The sequence below is a fragment of the Xiphophorus hellerii genome, chromosome 11 (assembly GCF_003331165.1).
Source record: "Xiphophorus hellerii strain 12219 chromosome 11, Xiphophorus_hellerii-4.1, whole genome shotgun sequence".
Lineage (NCBI taxonomy): Eukaryota > Metazoa > Chordata > Actinopteri > Cyprinodontiformes > Poeciliidae > Xiphophorus > Xiphophorus hellerii.
Genome location: NC_045682.1, coordinates 16,287,494 through 16,308,195, shown reverse-complemented (window position 1 = coordinate 16,308,195; position 20,702 = coordinate 16,287,494). Strand labels below are relative to the sequence as shown.

The window sequence follows — 20,702 nt, the reverse complement described above, 5'->3', positions numbered from 1 at the left end:
AAGTTGACTTACAAAATATTTTAATATAAACATTAATTGGTGGTAGGAAAACTGTTTCACTCCTCACTCCATCATCAAACAATCAGATCAACCACAGAAGCTGCTTCTGCTTGTTAATCACAGCAGGAGGCTGACTGACAAGGAAGAGGGTCTAAGCAAAACAAATAAATAAATAAACAATAGATCTACCATTCACATAACCTTAGATCTGTAACAATAATAATTTAGCAAAAGAATCAATTAATCTAATTCTTAATAGGCCCCAACAGTGACACTATGTTATGAGACAGATAATCTCGATCGATTTTCTCCACCTCTTTCTTGTGCTACTGTTGCTGTCGGAAGAAATAAACTGCTTCTGACCAAAAACAACCAATCAGAGCAAGGAGGAGTGTTTTAACACAGCTAATCGGCTAGTACTCGCTGCTAAATCTGCTAATGGGGAAAAACAACCACCATTGTTACAGGAAAACCGTTAGCATAGCCACCGCTGTTACCGGTGGCTATGCTAACTAGATTGATCATTCACAACAGGATCTGCTGACTGGGAAAAACTGTAGCAGTACCAGAAAGCAAGGGGAGGAAGGGAAGGGAGGATGAGCAGCGCCACAGGAGATTGTGATTGACAGGGCTAATAGCTGCCTCTGGGCTCTGATTCGTTGTTTCAAGTTGGTACTGGGAGAAGGCAGTGTCTCATAACATACTGTTACGACATAGTGAGACTTTCAACAAATCCATAAAAAAATTTTTTTTAATGAAATTACATAATGCAAATTAAAAAAAAAAACTAAAATCCATAAAAATGTGGGATGTAATTAAACTCAGCTACTATTTCTGATACTCCCCCCAAAAATAACTGTTTACCTTCAGAAGTTACCTAATTAGTAAATTGATTCCATACGTGTATAATACAATCTTAGCATAAAGTTGTCCTGTGAAGACCTCAGAGGTTTGTTAGATAGACAACATAGAAAATACTTGGTTGTTGAAAATGGCATTAGCACTTTTCCAAGTTACTGTTTTTAACATAATTCTTAAAAAAAAAGATATGTGTAAAGAAACCAAAAACTATGTGTGTGCTTTATTTTTAAGGTAACGTTAGCATACCCTGGCCAGAAACTTCTGAATAGCTCCAAATAAACAATTGCACTAGGTGTTCCGACTGCTTCCCGTCGTTTACAACTGAATACAGCCGACAAACGGTTGGAGCTTGTGTAACGGTTCTTTTAAATCTTTATAACATTAGGACTGTAAAGCAGCACACCACATCAGACTCCTAAAACCCATCTGAAGAGATGACCATTTGACCCATAATGATTGCTTTCACAATGCTTGCTCTTGCTTATATGGCTGTAACTCATTTGCTCTTTCACAGACTCTGACAGGCTGGATTGAGCTAAGGGACAGCAGTGACTGATTCATGGTGTCTTTCCAAAGTACAATTGGAGAAAACGACTTTGGCTGCTTTGCTTTGTTGCGCAAAGCAATATCAAAACATAAACCTTACGTCTGGGGAGGTCCACAATGAGTTCTCTGTAGTGCAATAAATCACTTGTCCACCTGATGTTAACATCACATCAGGCAATCATCTTTCTCCACTCCAAATGTGCTCATAAGCTTTGTGGGAAGAAAAAAAAGGAAAACACTGAAGCAAGGACCAAAGCTCATCTCCTATCTGGAAAACATCAGTTTTGAATGGTGAATAATCAAGCAAATGCACAGTAATGGTAAAATAGCTCTATAAGTTGGTATTTAACTTGTTGGCACAAACTATTTACATTATATAAACTGACATTGCATGTTCACCTGACTTTAATTCCCTTCTAATAAAATTAAGTTGGATTGCAATAAATTCAATTCAATCAAATAAGAACTCGATCCAGAAAAAAAGAATTAGAAAATAGAAAGAATAAACACCACTAATACCATTTATTTTTAACATCAGCTTTGGATGTAAAACTCATAAGAATTAGATTTTGTTGCAAGTTATCTTCTAAACTGTAAGGAAATATCATCTTTTCAGCTTACGGTATGGTTATTGTTGCCAGGAGACGCAGATGTAGATTTGCACATTGCTGTGTCTTTTGGGTCTTATTTTACATTAAAAAAAATCAATCTATCTAACTATCTGTTTATCTATTGAGCTATAAAAACAATATGCCAAAATATTTTTTATAATTTAGATATTTTATGATTTTGTGGCTTGACATGACTTATTGCTTGTCTAATAATACATTTTTGACCATCTTTCTAATCTGACATTGTACATAGGACACAGGATCTTTGTTGGAGGACATGGCATTGCTGCAGATCACTCATCTGTCTGCAACCACCTCATCACAATCTGCATGTGATGATCAACCATTTCTCTGTAGAGTCAAAACCATAAAGATGAGGTTTTTTGTGTGAATATTGTTTATGCTTTGCAATTGATGGGAACTGCAGGGGTCAGTTCAACAAAGAACTTACTTAAGACCGCTGTTTGTGAACCTTCTTGACCCGCCACACTTTCCAATAAAATACTTGAGTACCGTATTTTCCGCACTATAAGGCGCACCTAAAAACCTTCAATTTTCTCAAAAGCTGAGAGTGCGCCTTATAATCCGGTGTGCCTTATATATGGACCAATATTGAGCCACAACAGGTCTCGCAACTACGGTAAGCAGTCGCCGACTTCATTTTCCCCCGTAGAAGAAGAAGCGCGCGGTGCACGCTGGGTTTTGTGTAAAGACCCCAAAATGGCTCCTATTAAGAGACATGCTTACGACACAGTTTAAGCTCAAGGAGATCAGTCACGCAGTAGAACACGGGAATAGAGCAGCGAGAGAATTTAACATGAACGAATCAATGGTGCGGAAGTGGATATATATTGTGATTGCACTAACGTTTGATTTACCGTAACAGTATCAGACTGTTTTTTACGTTTTTATTGAATCGAGGAACAGTTCCCCTCCACTATACGTTATACCTTGCTGTTGTTAAAAGATAAACTGTGTCACGAAAATACCACGTCACTTACTTTACCTCGGGGAAAATAATAAAACAGCTGTTTATTCATTTTGGGAATGAACGGAGTTTTCAGAACGCTGGTTTGTAATCTATTAATCAAGTTTGACTGACCTATCTGACTATTTTGTTGACATTCCCTTTAGCGCAGTTCCATCTAATGGATGCATAACATAACCCCAGCCTCTACTGTAGAGTCTATTCTATGCGCCTTATAATGCGGTGCGCCTTATATATGAAAAAAGTTTTAAAATAGGCCAATCATTGAAGGTGTGCCTTATAGTGCGGAAAATACGGTACATTAAGAATTTCTGAAGAATCAAGTTGTTCAGCAATGTTGTTTTGTGGCTTGCCCTCCTTGTGAAAAGTTTCAGTCAGCCAGCATTTTTCTTGCAACTGTTCAGCAGTGTCAAAGTCCAGTCCTGGAGAGCCTCTGTCCAGCATTGTTTAGATGTGCCACTGGTCTAACACGCCGGAATCAAATGGTGAATTACCTCTTCAGTATGTAGACAAGTTATCCAGAATCTTACTAACAGAATAATTATTTGATTCAGGAAAGGCACATCTAAAAAATACAGAACAGTGGCCCTCTGGACCTGGAGTTTGAAACCTGTTTGTAGACCATGGCATTTCTATCTATTGACCTGGGGGCTTAATTTAGGCTTTTTGTTGGTTTTGACCAAGCTCATTACACTTGATAAAGGTGAGTGCTTAAAATCTGCCACTCTGTGTGTGGTGACTCTCGGTTTTTCATTCTCAATTGGAAGTGAGCCCTCTAGTAATAATCCTACTGTAGATACTATGGTATTTCAGTCTCCATTATTTTTCAAAATGAGCAATCTCAACTAAATAATTTGTAATGTTGAAAGGATGAAGTAGTCGGTCTGCTGCAGCTGCAATTTTGCTTCTACAGTGAAATGTCTTACATCTGTCCGACACAGATGCGCGGAGGACTTTTTTTTTTACAAATATATCCACATGATTGCTCTTAGAAAAATGTTTTGTCAATGAAAAGGCTAAACCTTCACATCTTTCTAAGCTTCCATGGAGACAGAAAAAAATGTGAAATGTTACATAAAAATGGATTATATATATTTTTTTATATTCAGTCAATCAATTTCATTTATATAGCACATTTCAGCAACAAGCAGTTTTTCTATTTGAGTTTTGCCTCATATTTGACCTTATCCAAAAGACAAAAACATTTTTTCTAATGTATTTTACTCTACTGCTATGCTAAAAGTTATGAAATAAAATGTATTGATACTAAATGTATCATACTAAATGTTTATACAGGGAATACAGAGTATTGACACCCTGAAACCACCGTCCCCCATCATTCCTATTCCGTCACATACACATACACCCAGTCTCACCTTGTGTACCAAAATGTCAAGAACCAGCGTTTTCCTGTACTTTACCATTAAGGAGTCTATAAGGCAAATAGACTATTTCACTTTGGTACTCAGGTGCAATCAAGGTCCTTTTCATGTGCATCTCTTTACACTGTAGATGTGATGTAGCACAGATCACTGGGGTTATTTTGTGTCTAGACGATCCAAAATAATAATAATTGTATGCTCTATTGAAAAAGAAATTCAGAAGATAAACATTATGAACAGACAAAACCATTTGCTTCTTGGATAACATTGATCACGTGTTATGCTAGTGAAAGCAGATGTTGTCATGCTTACATTCACTCTTAAAATTAAAAGATGTCTGCAGGCATATAATTCTCATTGTGTATACCCACTTATGCAATCATGGGTGGGGTGTTGTCTACCCCAAGTGGTCACTGGGTGACAGGCAGGGCAGATAGAAGGACACATCAAACAAACAGCCACACACCCACACTCATTCCAAGGTGCAAATTAGCAAAAATAAATTAATCCAAGTGATGTTTATGAACTGTGGAAAGAAACAGGAGTAAACATGCAAGGGAAACTCCATGCAGAAAAAAAAACAAGGCTGGGATTCAAATAATTAACATTCTTGCTGTTTTAGTTTTAATCACTCAGTCAAGCTCGAGCTCCAGAATGTTCACATTTAGACACTTTTAACTAGAAAAGAAAGGTTAGAGAAAAACATAGTGCTTCCTAACAAAAGGCTAATTGCAGTGTACCTTTTTTGTCTTAGCAGTACAGTGAACCCTCGTTTTTCGCGGGGGTTACGTTCCAAAAAAAACCCGTGATAGGAGAAATCCGTGAAGTAGTAACCTTTATTTTTTTTACAATTATTATACAATGATATACTCCATATTACATTGAAACCAAAAAACAAAAACTTTTTTACAGGCCCAAGCATTTGTTTAACAAATAAAAGTATTGTATAAACTTTTTTTTTTTTTTTACAAGTAACTACTGTACTGTAAAATAATAATTTTAATCATCAATACGAACTGAAGGCTCCAAATTGCGGAGATCAGCACTGCCCCACCGCGACCCGAGCCATTGGATTAGAACGGGAGAAAATGAAAAATGATTCTGAAAAAAAATACAAAGCACAGTAGGACAAATAGTGACTCACGTGTATTTCACTGCTCTTCTGACTGAGCCGCTGCATCCTCACTCCGCTCTGTAGCGTTTTTTTCTTCTAAAGCCCGAGGTGCAGGTGTGTTTTTTCGAGAGAAGAACATAGTTATCGGTAGTTGTTGTCGCTCTTTTGTCTTCTGGGCAAAAAGATTCTTGAAATTGGCAAGCTGTTTTACGTACGTGTACATATTAAACCGCAACGTTATTGACACACAGGTAGAGAAGTAGCGGAGAGACTGTTTAGCCAATCAGAATGCAGAACACAATGCACGATGCAAATCTGTGAAGCAGCGAGACCGTGAAAGGTGAACCGCGATATAGCAAGAGTTCACTGTACTTCTTTTATTAATGAGAAAAATTTATGTGTTTGGGAAGAGGTTGTTCCATGTTTTTCTATAAAAAATATACAGTTGGTGCTATTTTTACTTTACAAGAAAATGTATTTTCTGCGACAAGTTTATTGTCATTTAAAATGTACATTTCTGTTGTAGTATTATCCTGAACTTTGGACCAATGAAAGTAAATTACCCTGAACCCACAATTTTACCTGAGGTGCTTGTCTTGTGTATTTCCACTGCTTTCGCTGTTAATGTTAATTACATCCGCAGTCATTTAGAGGTTGATTGGATTCCCAACCTTGATACCTGAGGCAGAAAGTGAAAAGTAAAATTATAGAAAGGTCTTAGTAGCTCCCTTTAAAGCAGATGGAGATGCATCTTCACACTTTCAGGACACATAGTAAAAATCACTGCATGCATATATTGCGGTGTAAAAATATTAGCTTTTTTTTCATCACATTTAAATATTTCAGATAATTACACAAGTTTTAAAATGAGACACTTATAAATGAGACACAAAAAGCTATTTTAAGTTATGATTTTATTTATTAATAGGAAATGGCTCTCCAAGCCAACCTAACCCTGCTGGAAAAAGTAATGGCTCCCCCTCTTGAATTATGAATTAACTGTAATTAACAACATTTTTGGGAAGCTCCATTTTACCAGCCACATTCCCACTGGATTGCTCCCAAACCTGTATAAACAATAAAGTATTTAACCTGTTTGATAAAGAAAGTCCCTGAGATTTACCAGTCTTAAAAAGTGTTACAAAACTTAAAATAGAGAAATCATGGAACAGCGGTGAACCTCAAACTAAAATTTTACAGAAAGAACATCGACCCACCCATGAGCTCCCAAAAACCCCACTGTAGTCTAACTTGCCTCTTAAGGCCAGTGGGTGTTCACCATTTGAAAATAAGAAGAATACTGTGCCAAAATGTCATCCATGGAAGAGGTGCAAGGCAAAAACCACTGGTGATGAAAGAAACACAAAGGCCCGCCTCACATAAGAAGACTTTTATAAGATTAAGATCAAATTCATGTGAAAACTAAAAGGATGATGTGTGCTTCTTGATGTAAATTTTACAAAGCATTTAATAAAAGAGCAGTGTGAATGAAGATTGTACTGTGATGGTCTGAACCTAAATCCATTCAAGAGGCTGTGTGTGAGGATTTAGGTTTCTGTGTTTTTTGGTTAATTTAGTCCCTGTGTCGTGTGTCATTCCAGTGCTACCAGTGTGTCTGAGTTCTTAGCCTCTTCGTTCATCTGTACTGCCTGGATTTCTGTTCTCTCTTTTGTGATCATCATTAAAACTATCATCATTTTCACTACAACCTGGGTCCAACCGCATCCGTCCTCACCACAATCAACCCAATTCAATTCAACAGAAAGATCCGACCAAGATGACGGTGAGGTTCGCGACAAGTTAAAAGATACGATGAAACATCTACACATGGAAAGTAATAAAACAAAATAACACGGAGACCTTAAGGAACACGGCCATATTTTTCTAAAAGCAACAACTTTGAACCTGAACATTCCGCTGAACTTGAACTCTGACAATTACCAGTGCTGCCCTACTTCTAAGTTATGGGGCTTGTTGTGCTTCCTCATGCGTTGGAAGCAAAAAGCCCGAACCGTAATCTCCCCTGTTACTTTGTCTGTTTGACACTAACGACAATAAACACACATAATATACTTAAAAATTAATACAAAATAAGGTAAAAACATTGACTGAAAATGTTTAGATACTTAAGTAGCACATTTTTATAAGAAATATTTCAGAGAATATTGCCTACTAGCATAAGCTAAAGTTAATCACAAAGTTTAAAAAAAGTAAAACTCACCTTTGTATCTGTGAATGTTTAACGAGGCGTACATCTTTAAACCTTTCTCCAGCTTACTTGTTGGAGCTTCGGATCGAGGTACATCATTAATTGTTACCTTGGGCAAGCACCAAATATAAAATGCCATTGTCAATAGACCGGAAGCGACCGAGCCGCTTATCTCCAAACGGAAGCTGACATGCAAAGAGCCCATTGGAGAACAGTCGCCCCCTAAGCCAGACATTCCGGCATTCCCCCCTCTGTCATCCTCCACAGCTCCAGTCCCCTCTCCGTCTCCAGCACCAGCCGCAATATCAGCCCCAGTAAGCGGGCCATCAGCTCTGTCCGAACATCCCAGTCTATTATTGCTCTGCTCAGCCCTCCCTCCAAATCTACCAGCGAGCTTCCCAAACCAGCGGCTAGCCTCTCTCGACCCGGCAGCTAACGAGCCGGCGGCTAGTCTATACGAGCCAGAGCCTAGCTTTCCAGAGTCAGAGCCAGCAGCTAGCGAGTACTTACCTGTGCTGTCTGTCGGCGCTCAGGTATTTCTCGTAGCTCCAGTCGACCTCCTGGACTTCCTCTTGGCTTCAGCTGCCCTCCGGGCCGCCCTCCGCCTCCTCTTCGTGGGTCCGTGAGGCCTACCGGCCGCCCTCCGCCGTCTCTTCTTGGGTCAACCCGGCCTCTGGGCTACCCACCGGACCCGCCACGATGTGTCCGCCTTCTTCGTCGCCAGCCGCAGGACCTCTCCCGAATGGTAAGCCTCCTAAGTTGCCTCCCACCGGACCTTTTCGGCAGGCTCCGCCCTGACCGCGTTTATTTTGAACTGAGTTGTTTTGTTTCTGTTCTTTGGACTACCTCTGTCCAGCGCCTCACCGCCCACTCTGGTTGAGTTATTTTTTTCTCTTTGGACATTGCTGGGCATCTGGTAGCTGACCTTTGACATGAGGGCACTGTGAGGATTTAGGTTTCTGTGTTGTTTTTTGGTTTATTTTGTCCCCGTGTCATCCCAGTGCTACCAGTGTCTCTGAGTTCCTAGCCTCATCGTTCACCTGTTCTGCCTGGATTCCTGGAACCCTCACCACAATTAACCCAATTCATAACACTGTGCCATGACCTTAACTAAGACAGTCATGCTTGAAAAGCCTGCATTGGGACTGAATTCAAATAATTCAGGCCATAAAAAATCCTCTATAATTAGGCAAAAGACAGTTATTGCAAACAATAAGTCATGTTTTGTTGTCCACAAAGATTGTTCAATTAGTTTGCAGGCTTAGGGGGGATTACTTCTTGTATACCGGTTGGCATGGAGATCTGTTTCCCACTAATAAATTGAACCATCTTTGGAAAACTACAGTTTTTAATTAGGTTATTTTGATCTGAAATCCAACTGATGAACTGAAAGAATTTAAGGGTGACAACGCAGCAAAAACCTTTAAATACTGTTGAATTGGGAAGATTCAGATTAAGGATGACAGTTCATAAAGTAGCTAACTGTTAAACTTTTTTTTTGTAAATTTCTGTAAACCCGAGCTCCCCCACTTCAACTCACTTACTTTTTCAGCACAATGTAGATGTTCAATTCTTTCATTTGAAACTGAATCATTAAACTGAAATTGCAAGTGGAGCTATAGTTGCAGATTGATGTTCTTCATAACAGCCTTGATTTTAATAATCTTATAGAATGGTTTTCCCATGTAGTATACATTCCGACATATCTTATAGTTCATTCCATTAATGGAGGATATTATGGTTTGTATAAATGTACTTCTCCTGTTGTGCCAGCTCTAAATTCAATCTTTCAGCTTTGCTTTCTTTTCTTTTTAGGTCTTTAGTTTCCCAATTCCAAGTAATGTCTGACTATCACATACCTAGAACTGTTTTCTTTTCAAAGTGCCAGTATGAGCACCCACATGAGCATCTCACATTAACTCTGCAGTCACTGTAAAATTGCCTTTGAAATTGGTTGGAGCATTTTAACCCTCATTCCTCTTCTCTTTTTTTTTGTTTGTTTGTTTTGTTTTTCATTGCTCAGAAATAATCCATAAATGTTCACTGGGCTGTTAAAACAGCTTGCATGTTTGTAGCAAAAGACTTTATACGTTGTGCCATTGTTGAATTTTAAATATGCATCTACATAGGTCCTCACAATAAGGCGTCAAGGGAAAATTATTCATGCACACTTATGAAAAGCAGCAGCATTGATGCTCTTACCTTCAGCATAATGACATTTCAGTAGTGTTTCCTAGTATTCTGAATGGTGACAGGATTTGCAAAGAAGCACCTAAAAATTATGTTTTCTATCAAGATATTGGGCTGCTGTCATTTTATCCTGGCAAATGATGTTCTAACAAACATATATCAACTGAAATTCTAATATTTAACATAATAAATGATGAAAATGAAGCTAAAATTTTAAGGCAGTCTTTAGTAGTCCCACTATCTGTGGAGGAACAGATGTTGTGCTTCAGTGGAGAAAAAAATGTGAGAAAGACTTTATCAGTTATTTGGTCAATCAATAAGCTTGTAAAACATAAATCACATTGTTGCTGTACTTGCAGACAGTTACATATTAAAGAAATCCAAAAGAAACCCTTCCATCTTATTATTTTGTGTCCATAACAGCAGCTCAGAGACATCTTAAAGATTTTAAGGAGCGCCGTTGGCTAAATACACTCTGGAACAAAGCCTGATAATCCGAAAAAGAAGCTCCACTGAAGCTTTATCATATTCAGAAATCAAACCATTGGGTGTTATTAAACCCAATCTGGGCAGAACACGATGCAGTGAGATTGACAGCCATGTTGCCGTGACCCTCTGGCCTTCTTTCTGTCGTCTAGCAACACAGCGGGAGCCTTCATTTACACTGCAGTTTCTCTTCATTGTAATTGCAGTGACGTACAGCTATATGCTGGCTGGGTTTTGGTTTAGTGTTTCGTTATTAAGGATTATCTTCAGCAATCAAGCAGGTCACAAGATTATACTTTGCTATGACAGGATGTGGAAATGTGAAACACGCTTCATGCTTCTGGTGGTTTAGAAAATTAACTGAGTAAATGCATTATATTTTCATTTTATTACATAAAGTATAAAGTAAGCTGATGTTCAGAATACTGAGTTCTAATCAGCAGTTTAAAATACTGATTAGAACTCGTCGATATTAACTTCAAATTCGCTTTGTGTGATAAACAACTTAAGTCGAGCATTAATTCCCCAAAGTGGACCGACGATATGACGCGCAACTTCAATAATTATCAAAATCATCAGATTTCAAGCTCTGAAGGTCAACTAATCAATGTTTGGATGCTACTGTATTCAATCTGTCTGTGCCTGGCAAGCTAACACCATGTTGCGAGCTCTCTGCAGATGTCAGCCTGATGTTTTGTCAACATAAACTGTGCAGATTAATTAGTGAGCAGGCTGTCATCTTCTCTACCGTCTGCACTCAGAAAGATCATTAAAGCGGATGTCTGGACTAACCTGAGACATCTGGTAATGCCACACCTTCCTTAGATGTATGCAGTTCCATGTAAACCTTCAGAATATGCAAAAGGAGGACGTAATGCCGGCTCCTTCCGGTTGTAAAAAGATTGTTTGCTGACTTTGAAATCATTTTAGGAAGAATTACTATGTAAATTATTGTTTTTGATTGATGAACCACTGAAAATTTCAGTCTAGGTTTGAGATTTTCACAAAATAAAATTGAAAGTCGACCTGCAGAGTGGCACAGTTGGTAGCACCAAGAAAGTTCTTGGTTTGAATACCAATGTGGGGTCTGCCTTGTGATAAACTGGCAACCTTTCAAGTCATCAACAGTCCTGTATCAGTTTGCGTTCATTTTCAATATAAAGTATTAAAGTTTGCATTGTCAAAAAAATAGGAATTCACTTTAAAAAAGCAGTAGGAATTGCTGAAATCGCTTAAATTGCAATGACTGTTTTATTATCAACCAGAAATATATGATGTGCTGTTTTCAAAAATGACAGGATTATGAAGTAATTTTGTTTTTCTACCTTTTTTGCAGGGAAAATCTGGCAAGCTGTGCACCTGAACACTTTCAAATTGAGGTCTCAGGTGTTAATTAGCTTGTTTGGGTTGTGGGTTTCCTAAGAAAGTCCAGCTTGTTAGACTCAGGAGACAGCCAGATTGCGGAATACAGGAGGTAGGTGTTGCAAACGTGTTTAAAGCTTACAACAGCTTTAATGATGGTGTGTGCAAACACACATACGCACAAAAAAATTCAAGGCTGCCTCAGACTCCAGAAGGAGAAAACACTCATCCAGTAATGGATGTCCATGTGTAAGTTGGGACTCAGAAAGGCAAACTGGCCAAGAAAAGTGCAGATGCAGACAAAAGCTTGCTCTTAGATGCAATGGGCACAATGATTACTGCCAGAAAATACAGTGAACAAACAAGCAAAAGAGTCAAAGAGAAATAAGGCCAAGAATAAAAAATTAAATGCGCTTCATACAGACTACAAAGATAAGCAGAAACTGAGACAGAAGGAAGAGGAAAAGGCTCAAAACACAACACCAAGGCAAAATTACCATAGTGAAATTTTCAAAACTTTTAGACATTCATTCAATAAATTAGAATGTTGATTTAAAGAATATTTATTTCTGAAACTATATTACTAAGTGAAAAACATTACATAGATTAATTACACACAGATGAATGTTTTAATTTTGTATTTATTTCTGTCAATTATGATTATTTTACACTTAAGTGTAATGAATTTATGATATTTAAAATTAAAATATTACATCAGACCATTAAAAAATGAATACAGTAATATTGGATTAATGAAAAGTATGTTGAATGCATGCTCAGCTGTTGTCATTTTAAACAGGTGCTTTTCTCACAAATGGACCTCATCTGAACACATGTACTATCTCCTTTGGTATAAATGTAGTTTTGCAAATCTGGTAAAAATTTTTGCTTATATAAATTTTAAAGCATTCCCATCCTATAAATGCTCTAACTGTATATATTTTGGGTTTTTTTTCCTGCTGAAAGGTGTTTTGCTGCCTTTAACAGGTTTTCTTTCAGGGTCTCTTTGAACCTGCGGGAGAAAAGTAACCTACATGACGCCTTTTCCATGTAAGTGAAAAAGCCCAGTTTTGTGCAGCCCATCATCTGTTTATCTGACTCGTCTCTTACATGCTTTGTAGGGATCAAATTTCTGGAATGCAAAACTAATAATTGTTGTGTCAATTTTACTCTGTGTCTCTTTGCAGTTTCTGCAGAGCCTCATGACTGCTTTTCTGAAGTCAATACAACAGTTGGATATGAATGTCTTGGTAGGTCTGCATTTACAAAAGGGTTATATTTAATGCATTCAGAGTATAAGGGCAAGATGAATGTAACACTTTTCACTTTTGTTTGTAAAATAAAATGTTTGTTTATAATATTAAATTTTAATAAAATAGTTGGAAGTTTACCGCAACAATATGTATATAGGTATGCAGCCATGCACCCACGTACTAAGTTCAATTTAGAGTGATCAGAGAAAAGGTTTTTTTGTCCGTGTAGGAAAACGCTGAGATAACTGGAGACAGATTTGAATTAGTCTCTGGTGGGTGGAAGAGTTTCAACTTCATTGCAATCAATAATCAGCCTTCACGCTTTATTTGAAGATGTTTTCCTTTCTCCAATGAAAAAAAAAAACATCCTTGTGAAGACAATACAGTTACGAAGCCAAGTGTTTTCACGTCGCCATTCCGTGGTTCGTAATACAATGAGAGAATGGAAGAATACTGGAGGTCGAGTGGAGGTGTAGAGGCAGAACATTTTAAAAAGCAAATCAAAACACTTTGCTGTGTTTCCAATCTGACTGCAAAATGACAGGAAGGTTCTTCAATCTCTGGTGTTGTGTTTTTACTGCTGCCACTCCACAAATACCAGTACTCAAATCTAACATTGAGGCAGCCACATTGAAATTACTGGGAGGAACAAACAACTCGATACACAGTTGAAACAAGCTGTTTTAGTATTGAATTAAATGTTGTACATTTTGTCTGGAATGGAGAAAAAGAAATTGACAATATTTAAAAGTGCAAATGTCCATTGCACTTTTAAGGACACAAGTGCAATGGACATTTATGCTTCAGGGTGCCTCATTTTCTATTCAGAAGTTTTTCTCTGCCGTTTGAGATTATGAAAAATTTTACTACACCATTTCCCTGCAGTTGTTGACATTTTGACTTTTGCGGACGGTGAACAAAATGCTTCCAGTAACTGAAACTTTAGCACCTTTATTATCATAGTGTAGGATAGGAACGTTGGTAATTTTAGAGTCCTGAGGTGAAAGTCATAAAATAAACAGCACCAACAGGAAAAAAACGGAAGGAATAGTAATAATAAGACAACATAAAACAACAATAATCATAAAATTTCAAAATGAAATCAAGTAAAACGTGCTTATTTAGAAAAAAAAATACTTATTCAGCAACTCTTTGACCGTGATCCTTAGATAAGTGTGAAACTGACCTCATGACTCATTTTCAGCTCTTTTCACTCATGAAAAAAATTGCCAGTCATGTCAAACAGCGCTATTACATTATTCAGACAACAACTCCTTTCAACAATAATGCTCCTTCTGACTTCATTCAAACAAGTTTGCTATAGAATGATAGACACGTCCGACATTTTGCAAGGGGAAGTATTTCACCAAAGTCAAAACATTTCATATTGTTACAACAGGTTATATGAGTAGGCCAAGCATCAAGTGTTTTCTTTAAGAACAGAAACAGCTGCTGTGATATCTCTGACCAGGACTTTTTTCTGTTACTACTACAATATTGCTTGAATGTCCAGTTGCACGTTGTTTCCCAAGTTATGAACATTCTAATGCATTTGCATAAATGTGTTATTTATATAGTGGTCTATTGTAATTCTTGACAATCAGGAAACATAAAAAGTTTATTTGACACAGAGATGCTTTAGCTGTTGCAGATCTAAGCAAAGTTTTCTTTTGTTCCCCAGACTTCAGTGCAATGAAATACTATGTAGCTGCAATAGCTAATTATTGAACGGATTGAACCATTTACTGGAGGTGAAAATTAATAGGAAGCTTTGAGAGCTAGGTTATTTATTTAATAACATGATCTGTCAGATTCTTCTGAACCTCTGATTATATGCCAGATTAACCCACTACTGCTGTGCATGTCTGTCCTTTAATGGGGCTCCTGCAGCTCACACTTTTGCTGTGTTGAAAGGGATTCGCTCAGTATATGTTATTAAGTTCAATTCAGTCAGACTGCTGTTGCACAATGTTAAAGGAAAGCAACAGGGTGCTCAATCAAACATGAAAATGACATGTTCACTTGCCGTCTGATTAATGGAAAGGAGTGCGTGACTGAGAGAGGCTTTTAAAGGACAACCCTAGCATTTGCATAATTAGAAAGAAAAGTCTTGCAAATCTAAAATGGAATTTTGGAAGCCATCCATCCATTTTTTTTTTTCCCGCTTACCCAGGGTCAGGCGGCAGGGATAGTATCCTAAGTATAGGGAGGTCAGACATCCCTCTCCCCAGCCACTTGGGTTAGCTCCTCTGGGGGAATCCGAAGGCGTTCCCAGGGAAGTCCCTCCATCACGTACTGGGTTTTCCTTTGGGACTCCTCTTGGTTGAATGTGTCCAGAAGACCTCATCAAGGAGGCGCCAAGAGGCATCCTAACCAGATGCCCGAGCCACCTAGACTGGCTCCTCTCGACATGAAGGAGCAGTGGCTCTACTCTGACTTCCTCCCTATCTCTAAGAGAAAGCCCAGACACCCTACAGAGAAAACTCATTTCGGCCACTTGTATCTGTGACCTCGTTCTTTCGGTCATGACCCAAAGCTCATGACCATAGATGAGGGTAGAAATGAAGAAGGACCGGTTAATCGAGAGCTTCACTTTTGACTTGGCTCTCTATTTACCACTACAGACAGGTACGGGTGTACTGGATACTCTGCGCTAACCCACCTATCAATCTCCCATTGCATTTTCCCCTAATTTGTGAACAAGATCCCGAGATACTTGAACTCCTCCACTTGGGAGGACCTTTTCTGGTTCAAGACCATGGCCTTGGATTTGGAGGCTCTGATTCTCATACCAGATGCTTCTCACTTGGATGTGTACCGCTCCAGCGAAAGCCGTAGATCACGTAAACAGCGGTCCCCAACCTTTTTAGTCGCGCGGACCGGTCAGCCCTTCGCAATTTTTCTGCGGACCGGGGAGGGGGCGGAGGAGGGGTGCGCGTCGTAAGTATCGAGTTCGATGCTGTTGTTCGGGGGGGTGCAGTACTCAGATGTTGTTTTGTTTCTCATTCTGCTGCAAGTTGGCTCAATTTTGACGCGCAAGACGTAACCGGTAAAATCCGGTTTAGGATTTTCAAAATAAAAGATCCGGAAATAGTTCATTATTTCTTGCACGGCCCGGTACCAATTGGTCCGCGGCCCGGTGGTTGGGGACCACTGACGTAAAATATAAGTGAAGAAAGGAATGATAACCATAAAAACACAGGGACAAAACAGTTTCTATTTGTTCTTCCCTACTGCTTCGTATCTGGTTTCTGTGAAATTCAGCTCCCCTCAGGAGCGAAACCATATATTGCAACAGTGACCAAATTAGAATTTAACTTTGAAGGCTGATTTTCTTGGAGCAATTAATGAATGAAATAAAGTTCTTCCAATTAAAATGGAGGTTATATAATTGCACATACCATACAAATACAACAGAAGGCATAACAAATGATTTTATTTCCACTAATAATGTCGTCATCATTAGAAAATTAGTTATTTGTGTATGTAAACCGTAATTTTTTACTTTTCTATTATTAATTTCAGTGATCTCCCTTTTCATTACTATTTCTTGGATAGAGTAGGAGGAAGAATATTTAAAATTCTTCTTTATCCTTACATCTGTCAGCTGGAAGTTTTTGATATGGCTGAATTTCAGAAGATGTTGGTATTACTTAATTATGAAATAGGACGGGCTCTGACATAAAGCAAACGACATTCATTATATTATATTAGAAAATACCCAGTTTGCCTTTTTTGTTTAATGTAATTCATTCTTGACAGAAAAACTATTCCTTTTATTACCTATATGTGAATCATGTAAAGATTCTGACATTAACTCTTGCATAACAAAGTGAAAAACAGAATTATTAAGTGCATTTTTGTGCTATAAAGCATTATAAACCCTTGAGATGTCATGGCTTTTTCTAAAAACAAAACAAACAAACAAAAATCATTGCCTTGATGGGGAAAAAATAGTCTAGACAGGCTTTAGCTTTGATTGCTGCATATATTTGCTGTGGTATGTTTTCAGTATTCAAATTCCACAGCACTTATTTACATCCAAGCACAGACAATCAACGGTAATACCAAATAACTGACAAATACTTAAATTGGAGTTGTCTTGAATGAATGTACTCATCACACATTTTCTTTTGACAATTATGTCATAATATCAAAAATAAATTCAGATTCCAGATATATAATTTGAGTCATACGAAATTTTGCTCACCACCATATTTTTATTTAAAAAAGGATTGTAACATCTTTAATCATGTCAAATTATGTACCTCTCTATTTCTTTCAGAAGTGTTGGAAACAAAAGTTAAAAAAAAAAACCCTGCAGCTCCTATCTGGATGGGCATTTCCTCTCCCATTCATTAATGAGCAAAGTTTGGGCACTAAAAACATTTAAGTGTAACCTGATTGGCCTGAGCATTCAAAAAAATGGCATAGTTGAGCTTAAAGTGAAGAAAGACACATAGGCCTAAAATGCCAATATTGAACCTAGCAAAGCCGGACTGTCTCTGCTGTGCCGCCCGGCAGTCACTCAGTCTGCACCTTGAAGGAAACTTGTGTTCCCCCCCCCCCCCCCCCCCCCCCATCTCTGTAAACTAAACTGTGTACATCTTTTGTTCACTTCCAAAGAGAGTCAAGCATCAAGATGAGCTGTATTCGCTTCATTCTCCGCAAACAACAATGTTCTGTTCAAAGTTCTTTGATTTGTAAACTCCACTCATAAACAAGTTTTTTTACAGCTACACTGATCCAACCAATTCATGAGTAGCAATGATACCAGATGCTGCTTGAACCATTCTAACAACATATGGCCCTGATAAATTTCCAATTGTCGCCTGTGAAATAGTTTTTCTTCTTCTACTTAAACCATTTTAATTGAGACGCATAAAATAGATGAATTAACTTAGAGAAAATGAGTCTCTCAGAGCCCATGTTAGTTTTTTTTCCTCTGTTCTGTTTACTTGTTCCTTAAGACATTTCTTATATTTGTAGTTTTTTTTATTTTATTTCTTTTTATTTTTAAGGACTTACTGCCATCTATGCTGGGATACACCAAGCTTGTCAGCCAATAGACTTTTGGAAATTTCTCACTGAATTGCATCTTTGAAATCTGTAAAACTTCAGTCTTTGCGGCAGGCTGCAACAAATAGCAAAAAGTTGAGGTGTGGTCGAAATTTGTTCTTTACCAAGTTGTCTTATATGTGCAAACAGAGTGATTTATCTTTTGAGTTAGGAGCTGTGCTTGAATGATTTATATCTGTGTTGGTGGCCCAAAAGCAACAAGCAAAAATACTGCCCTGAAAATTGTGTGGCTGATGGAAGTGGAAAAGAGCGGAAAATAAACCAGAGTCCAAACTTTGGAGGAGCCTCAGAAAGTCAGCAGACCTATCACTTATAACTACTAAAACTTGAGGGAAGTCCATCAAAATGACAACACAAAATAAACAAAAGCAAAGATACATAAATTACATATGTCAGAAGATAAAGAGTCAGAAATACACAATGTGACATCCACTTACTGTTTGCTGTACAGGTAAGGAAAAAACAAAACAGGCTAGACATTGAGTATGACCTTTGAGTTTGATACAATGACTCAGTGTTTCAGACTCATCTAGGCAAAATGCATGCTCAGTTCTTCAGTTAATTTCTGAGGATTTACATTTGTGATGTTGGTGTTACATCTAACATTAAATAAAGTGTTGCTCGAGTGTCTAACTATTTAGTCACTGACATGCAACAAAACTTTAATTTGTTTAAAATTATATTTTTCTCTTAAGAAGTCTAGGTTTTTAAAAAAATGTTTGACAATAATTGTACTTTTAATTCACATATCTGCATGAACACAGCAACAGTTTGTTAAAATGATTGCTACTGATTACTGTGATATGTCAACCTTACAATTAATGATGACAATGAATTGTGAAATTAATTATTACTTTTTTTTTTATTAACTTGGGTTGTATCAGGTAGGAGTTCTCACAACATGGTAAACATTTTAAAAAATGTAAGATAAAATCAAATTTAAACTGTCCAGCCTAGAGGCAAAAATAATTTGCTGGCAGAAAACTACTACTGTTCTAGCATTGATTATTATTATCCTTATGCCTCAATTCTGTTATGTTCTACTTCCCATGTTTTGTTTTTCTTTAGTTCCATTTGTGTTGAGCAGGTTCTGTTATCCTCTTGATGTAAGATTTTAGTTCTTGTTTGCATCGTTGTCTCGGTCCAGTCAGCTTCTTCTGTTAAGTTCCTCAACTTCGGATTGTCTCAGTTAATTTAATCTTTTTTTTTTACCTGTGTTGCCCGATCAGTTATCCTCCTCATTTGTCTTTCATAGTATTTAAGTTGTAGTTATTCCTCTGTCTGGTGAGGGATTCTTGTGCATTTATATGTCTGTACTTTTGTGAACGCTGATGTCCAAGTCAACTTTTTAACTTTAAGTTTTTAAGTCATCATTTACACTTTGGCTCTTCCTTACCTTCAACTTCACCAATCGTGATATTTTTAGTCTATCACATAAAAGTCCCAATAAAATGCACTGAAGTTTGTGGCTGTGATGTGACATGGTGTGAACACTTTTACTTGACATTATATGCAGATAAATTAGGTGTTTGACAATTTAGACAGTCTCCATAAGTAAGCAACTACTAAAAAGAAACAACACTGTTTCAGCAGCATTGCTGTGCTGAAGTTTAGAAAAGCTTTATGGCACCATGTTTGTTGCATGTAATTCCACAGATGAAAGATATTCTTTGCCGCTTTTTGCGGTTGCTATTAAAGCCATAAGTTCTGAATCATGGCTTATATTACTGTGAATCAGCTGCAGCTTTGTCTTCATCATCATGTTCTCTCAATGTTATTGAAGAAAATAATCAATCTTAGAAGTTTCTTTTCATCTTTAAGTCATGATTCTTTTCCTATAATGGTTCATTTCCCAAAACATGCATTTTACTTCATTTTGTTTCAAAGTTTGGTTTGTCCTTGGGAAGACATTTTTTTTTCTCTCCATATGCCACATTTCTACAGTAATTGCTCTTTCAGCCCTTCTGTGTTCCAGTCTCTTCAGGCTGTAGCGTGTCTAGACAGCCTGTGAAATTAAAGCGGTACATTAATAGCACGACAGGAACTTCTATCAGTAACCACGCAACAGAATTTTTTTTCTCTGCGCTTATTCTAACGCACATGTTAAGTCCAGAACGTGAAACTTGATTGAGACATGAAACTTCGATTGGTGCTTACATGTGCAGCACCCCGACCACATTCTGAGTTGATATCTGTATTAATTAAGACTAAGATTAATTAGGAATATAAATGTTTATTTTAGATGCATTTTAGACTTTAAATGGAACTTCAAAACCATCTCAGCGCCATTCTCAAAACAGAAGACTTTAAAACCTGTTACTGAGGTGATGACTAAACCACTGAAAGTCAATATCTGCTGCTTTTAGTTACACCTGTTTTTTGCTCTGTAAGGCCAAACAACGTGTGCAGCATTGTTCAGTGTGAATTTTTATTCTCTATTATATATTATTTATGAATATAATCCCTAAACATCAGCTGACGCTAAGCATTAAGCACATTCTTTTATAACCAGTCAGAAAAAGGTTTTGATGTTAAACTGCCGCAATACCTTGCCATAAATTTTTAACTGCCTAAAATGAAATTGCCCACAGCATCAAGTACTTTGCATCTTGCAATTCAAA

General features: G+C 37.5%; 1 long non-coding RNA gene across 1 annotated transcript; it reads left to right on the top strand.

Moving 5' to 3' along the window:
- Positions 1–678: 678 nt before the first annotated feature.
- LOC116728755 (uncharacterized) lies at positions 679–15,828 on the top strand. The gene is made up of 3 exons (XR_004341022.1): positions 679–688; positions 8,042–8,045; positions 15,740–15,828. It is a non-coding gene; the product is annotated as an uncharacterized LOC116728755 (long non-coding RNA).
- The last annotated feature ends 4,874 nt before the right edge of the window (positions 15,829–20,702 follow it).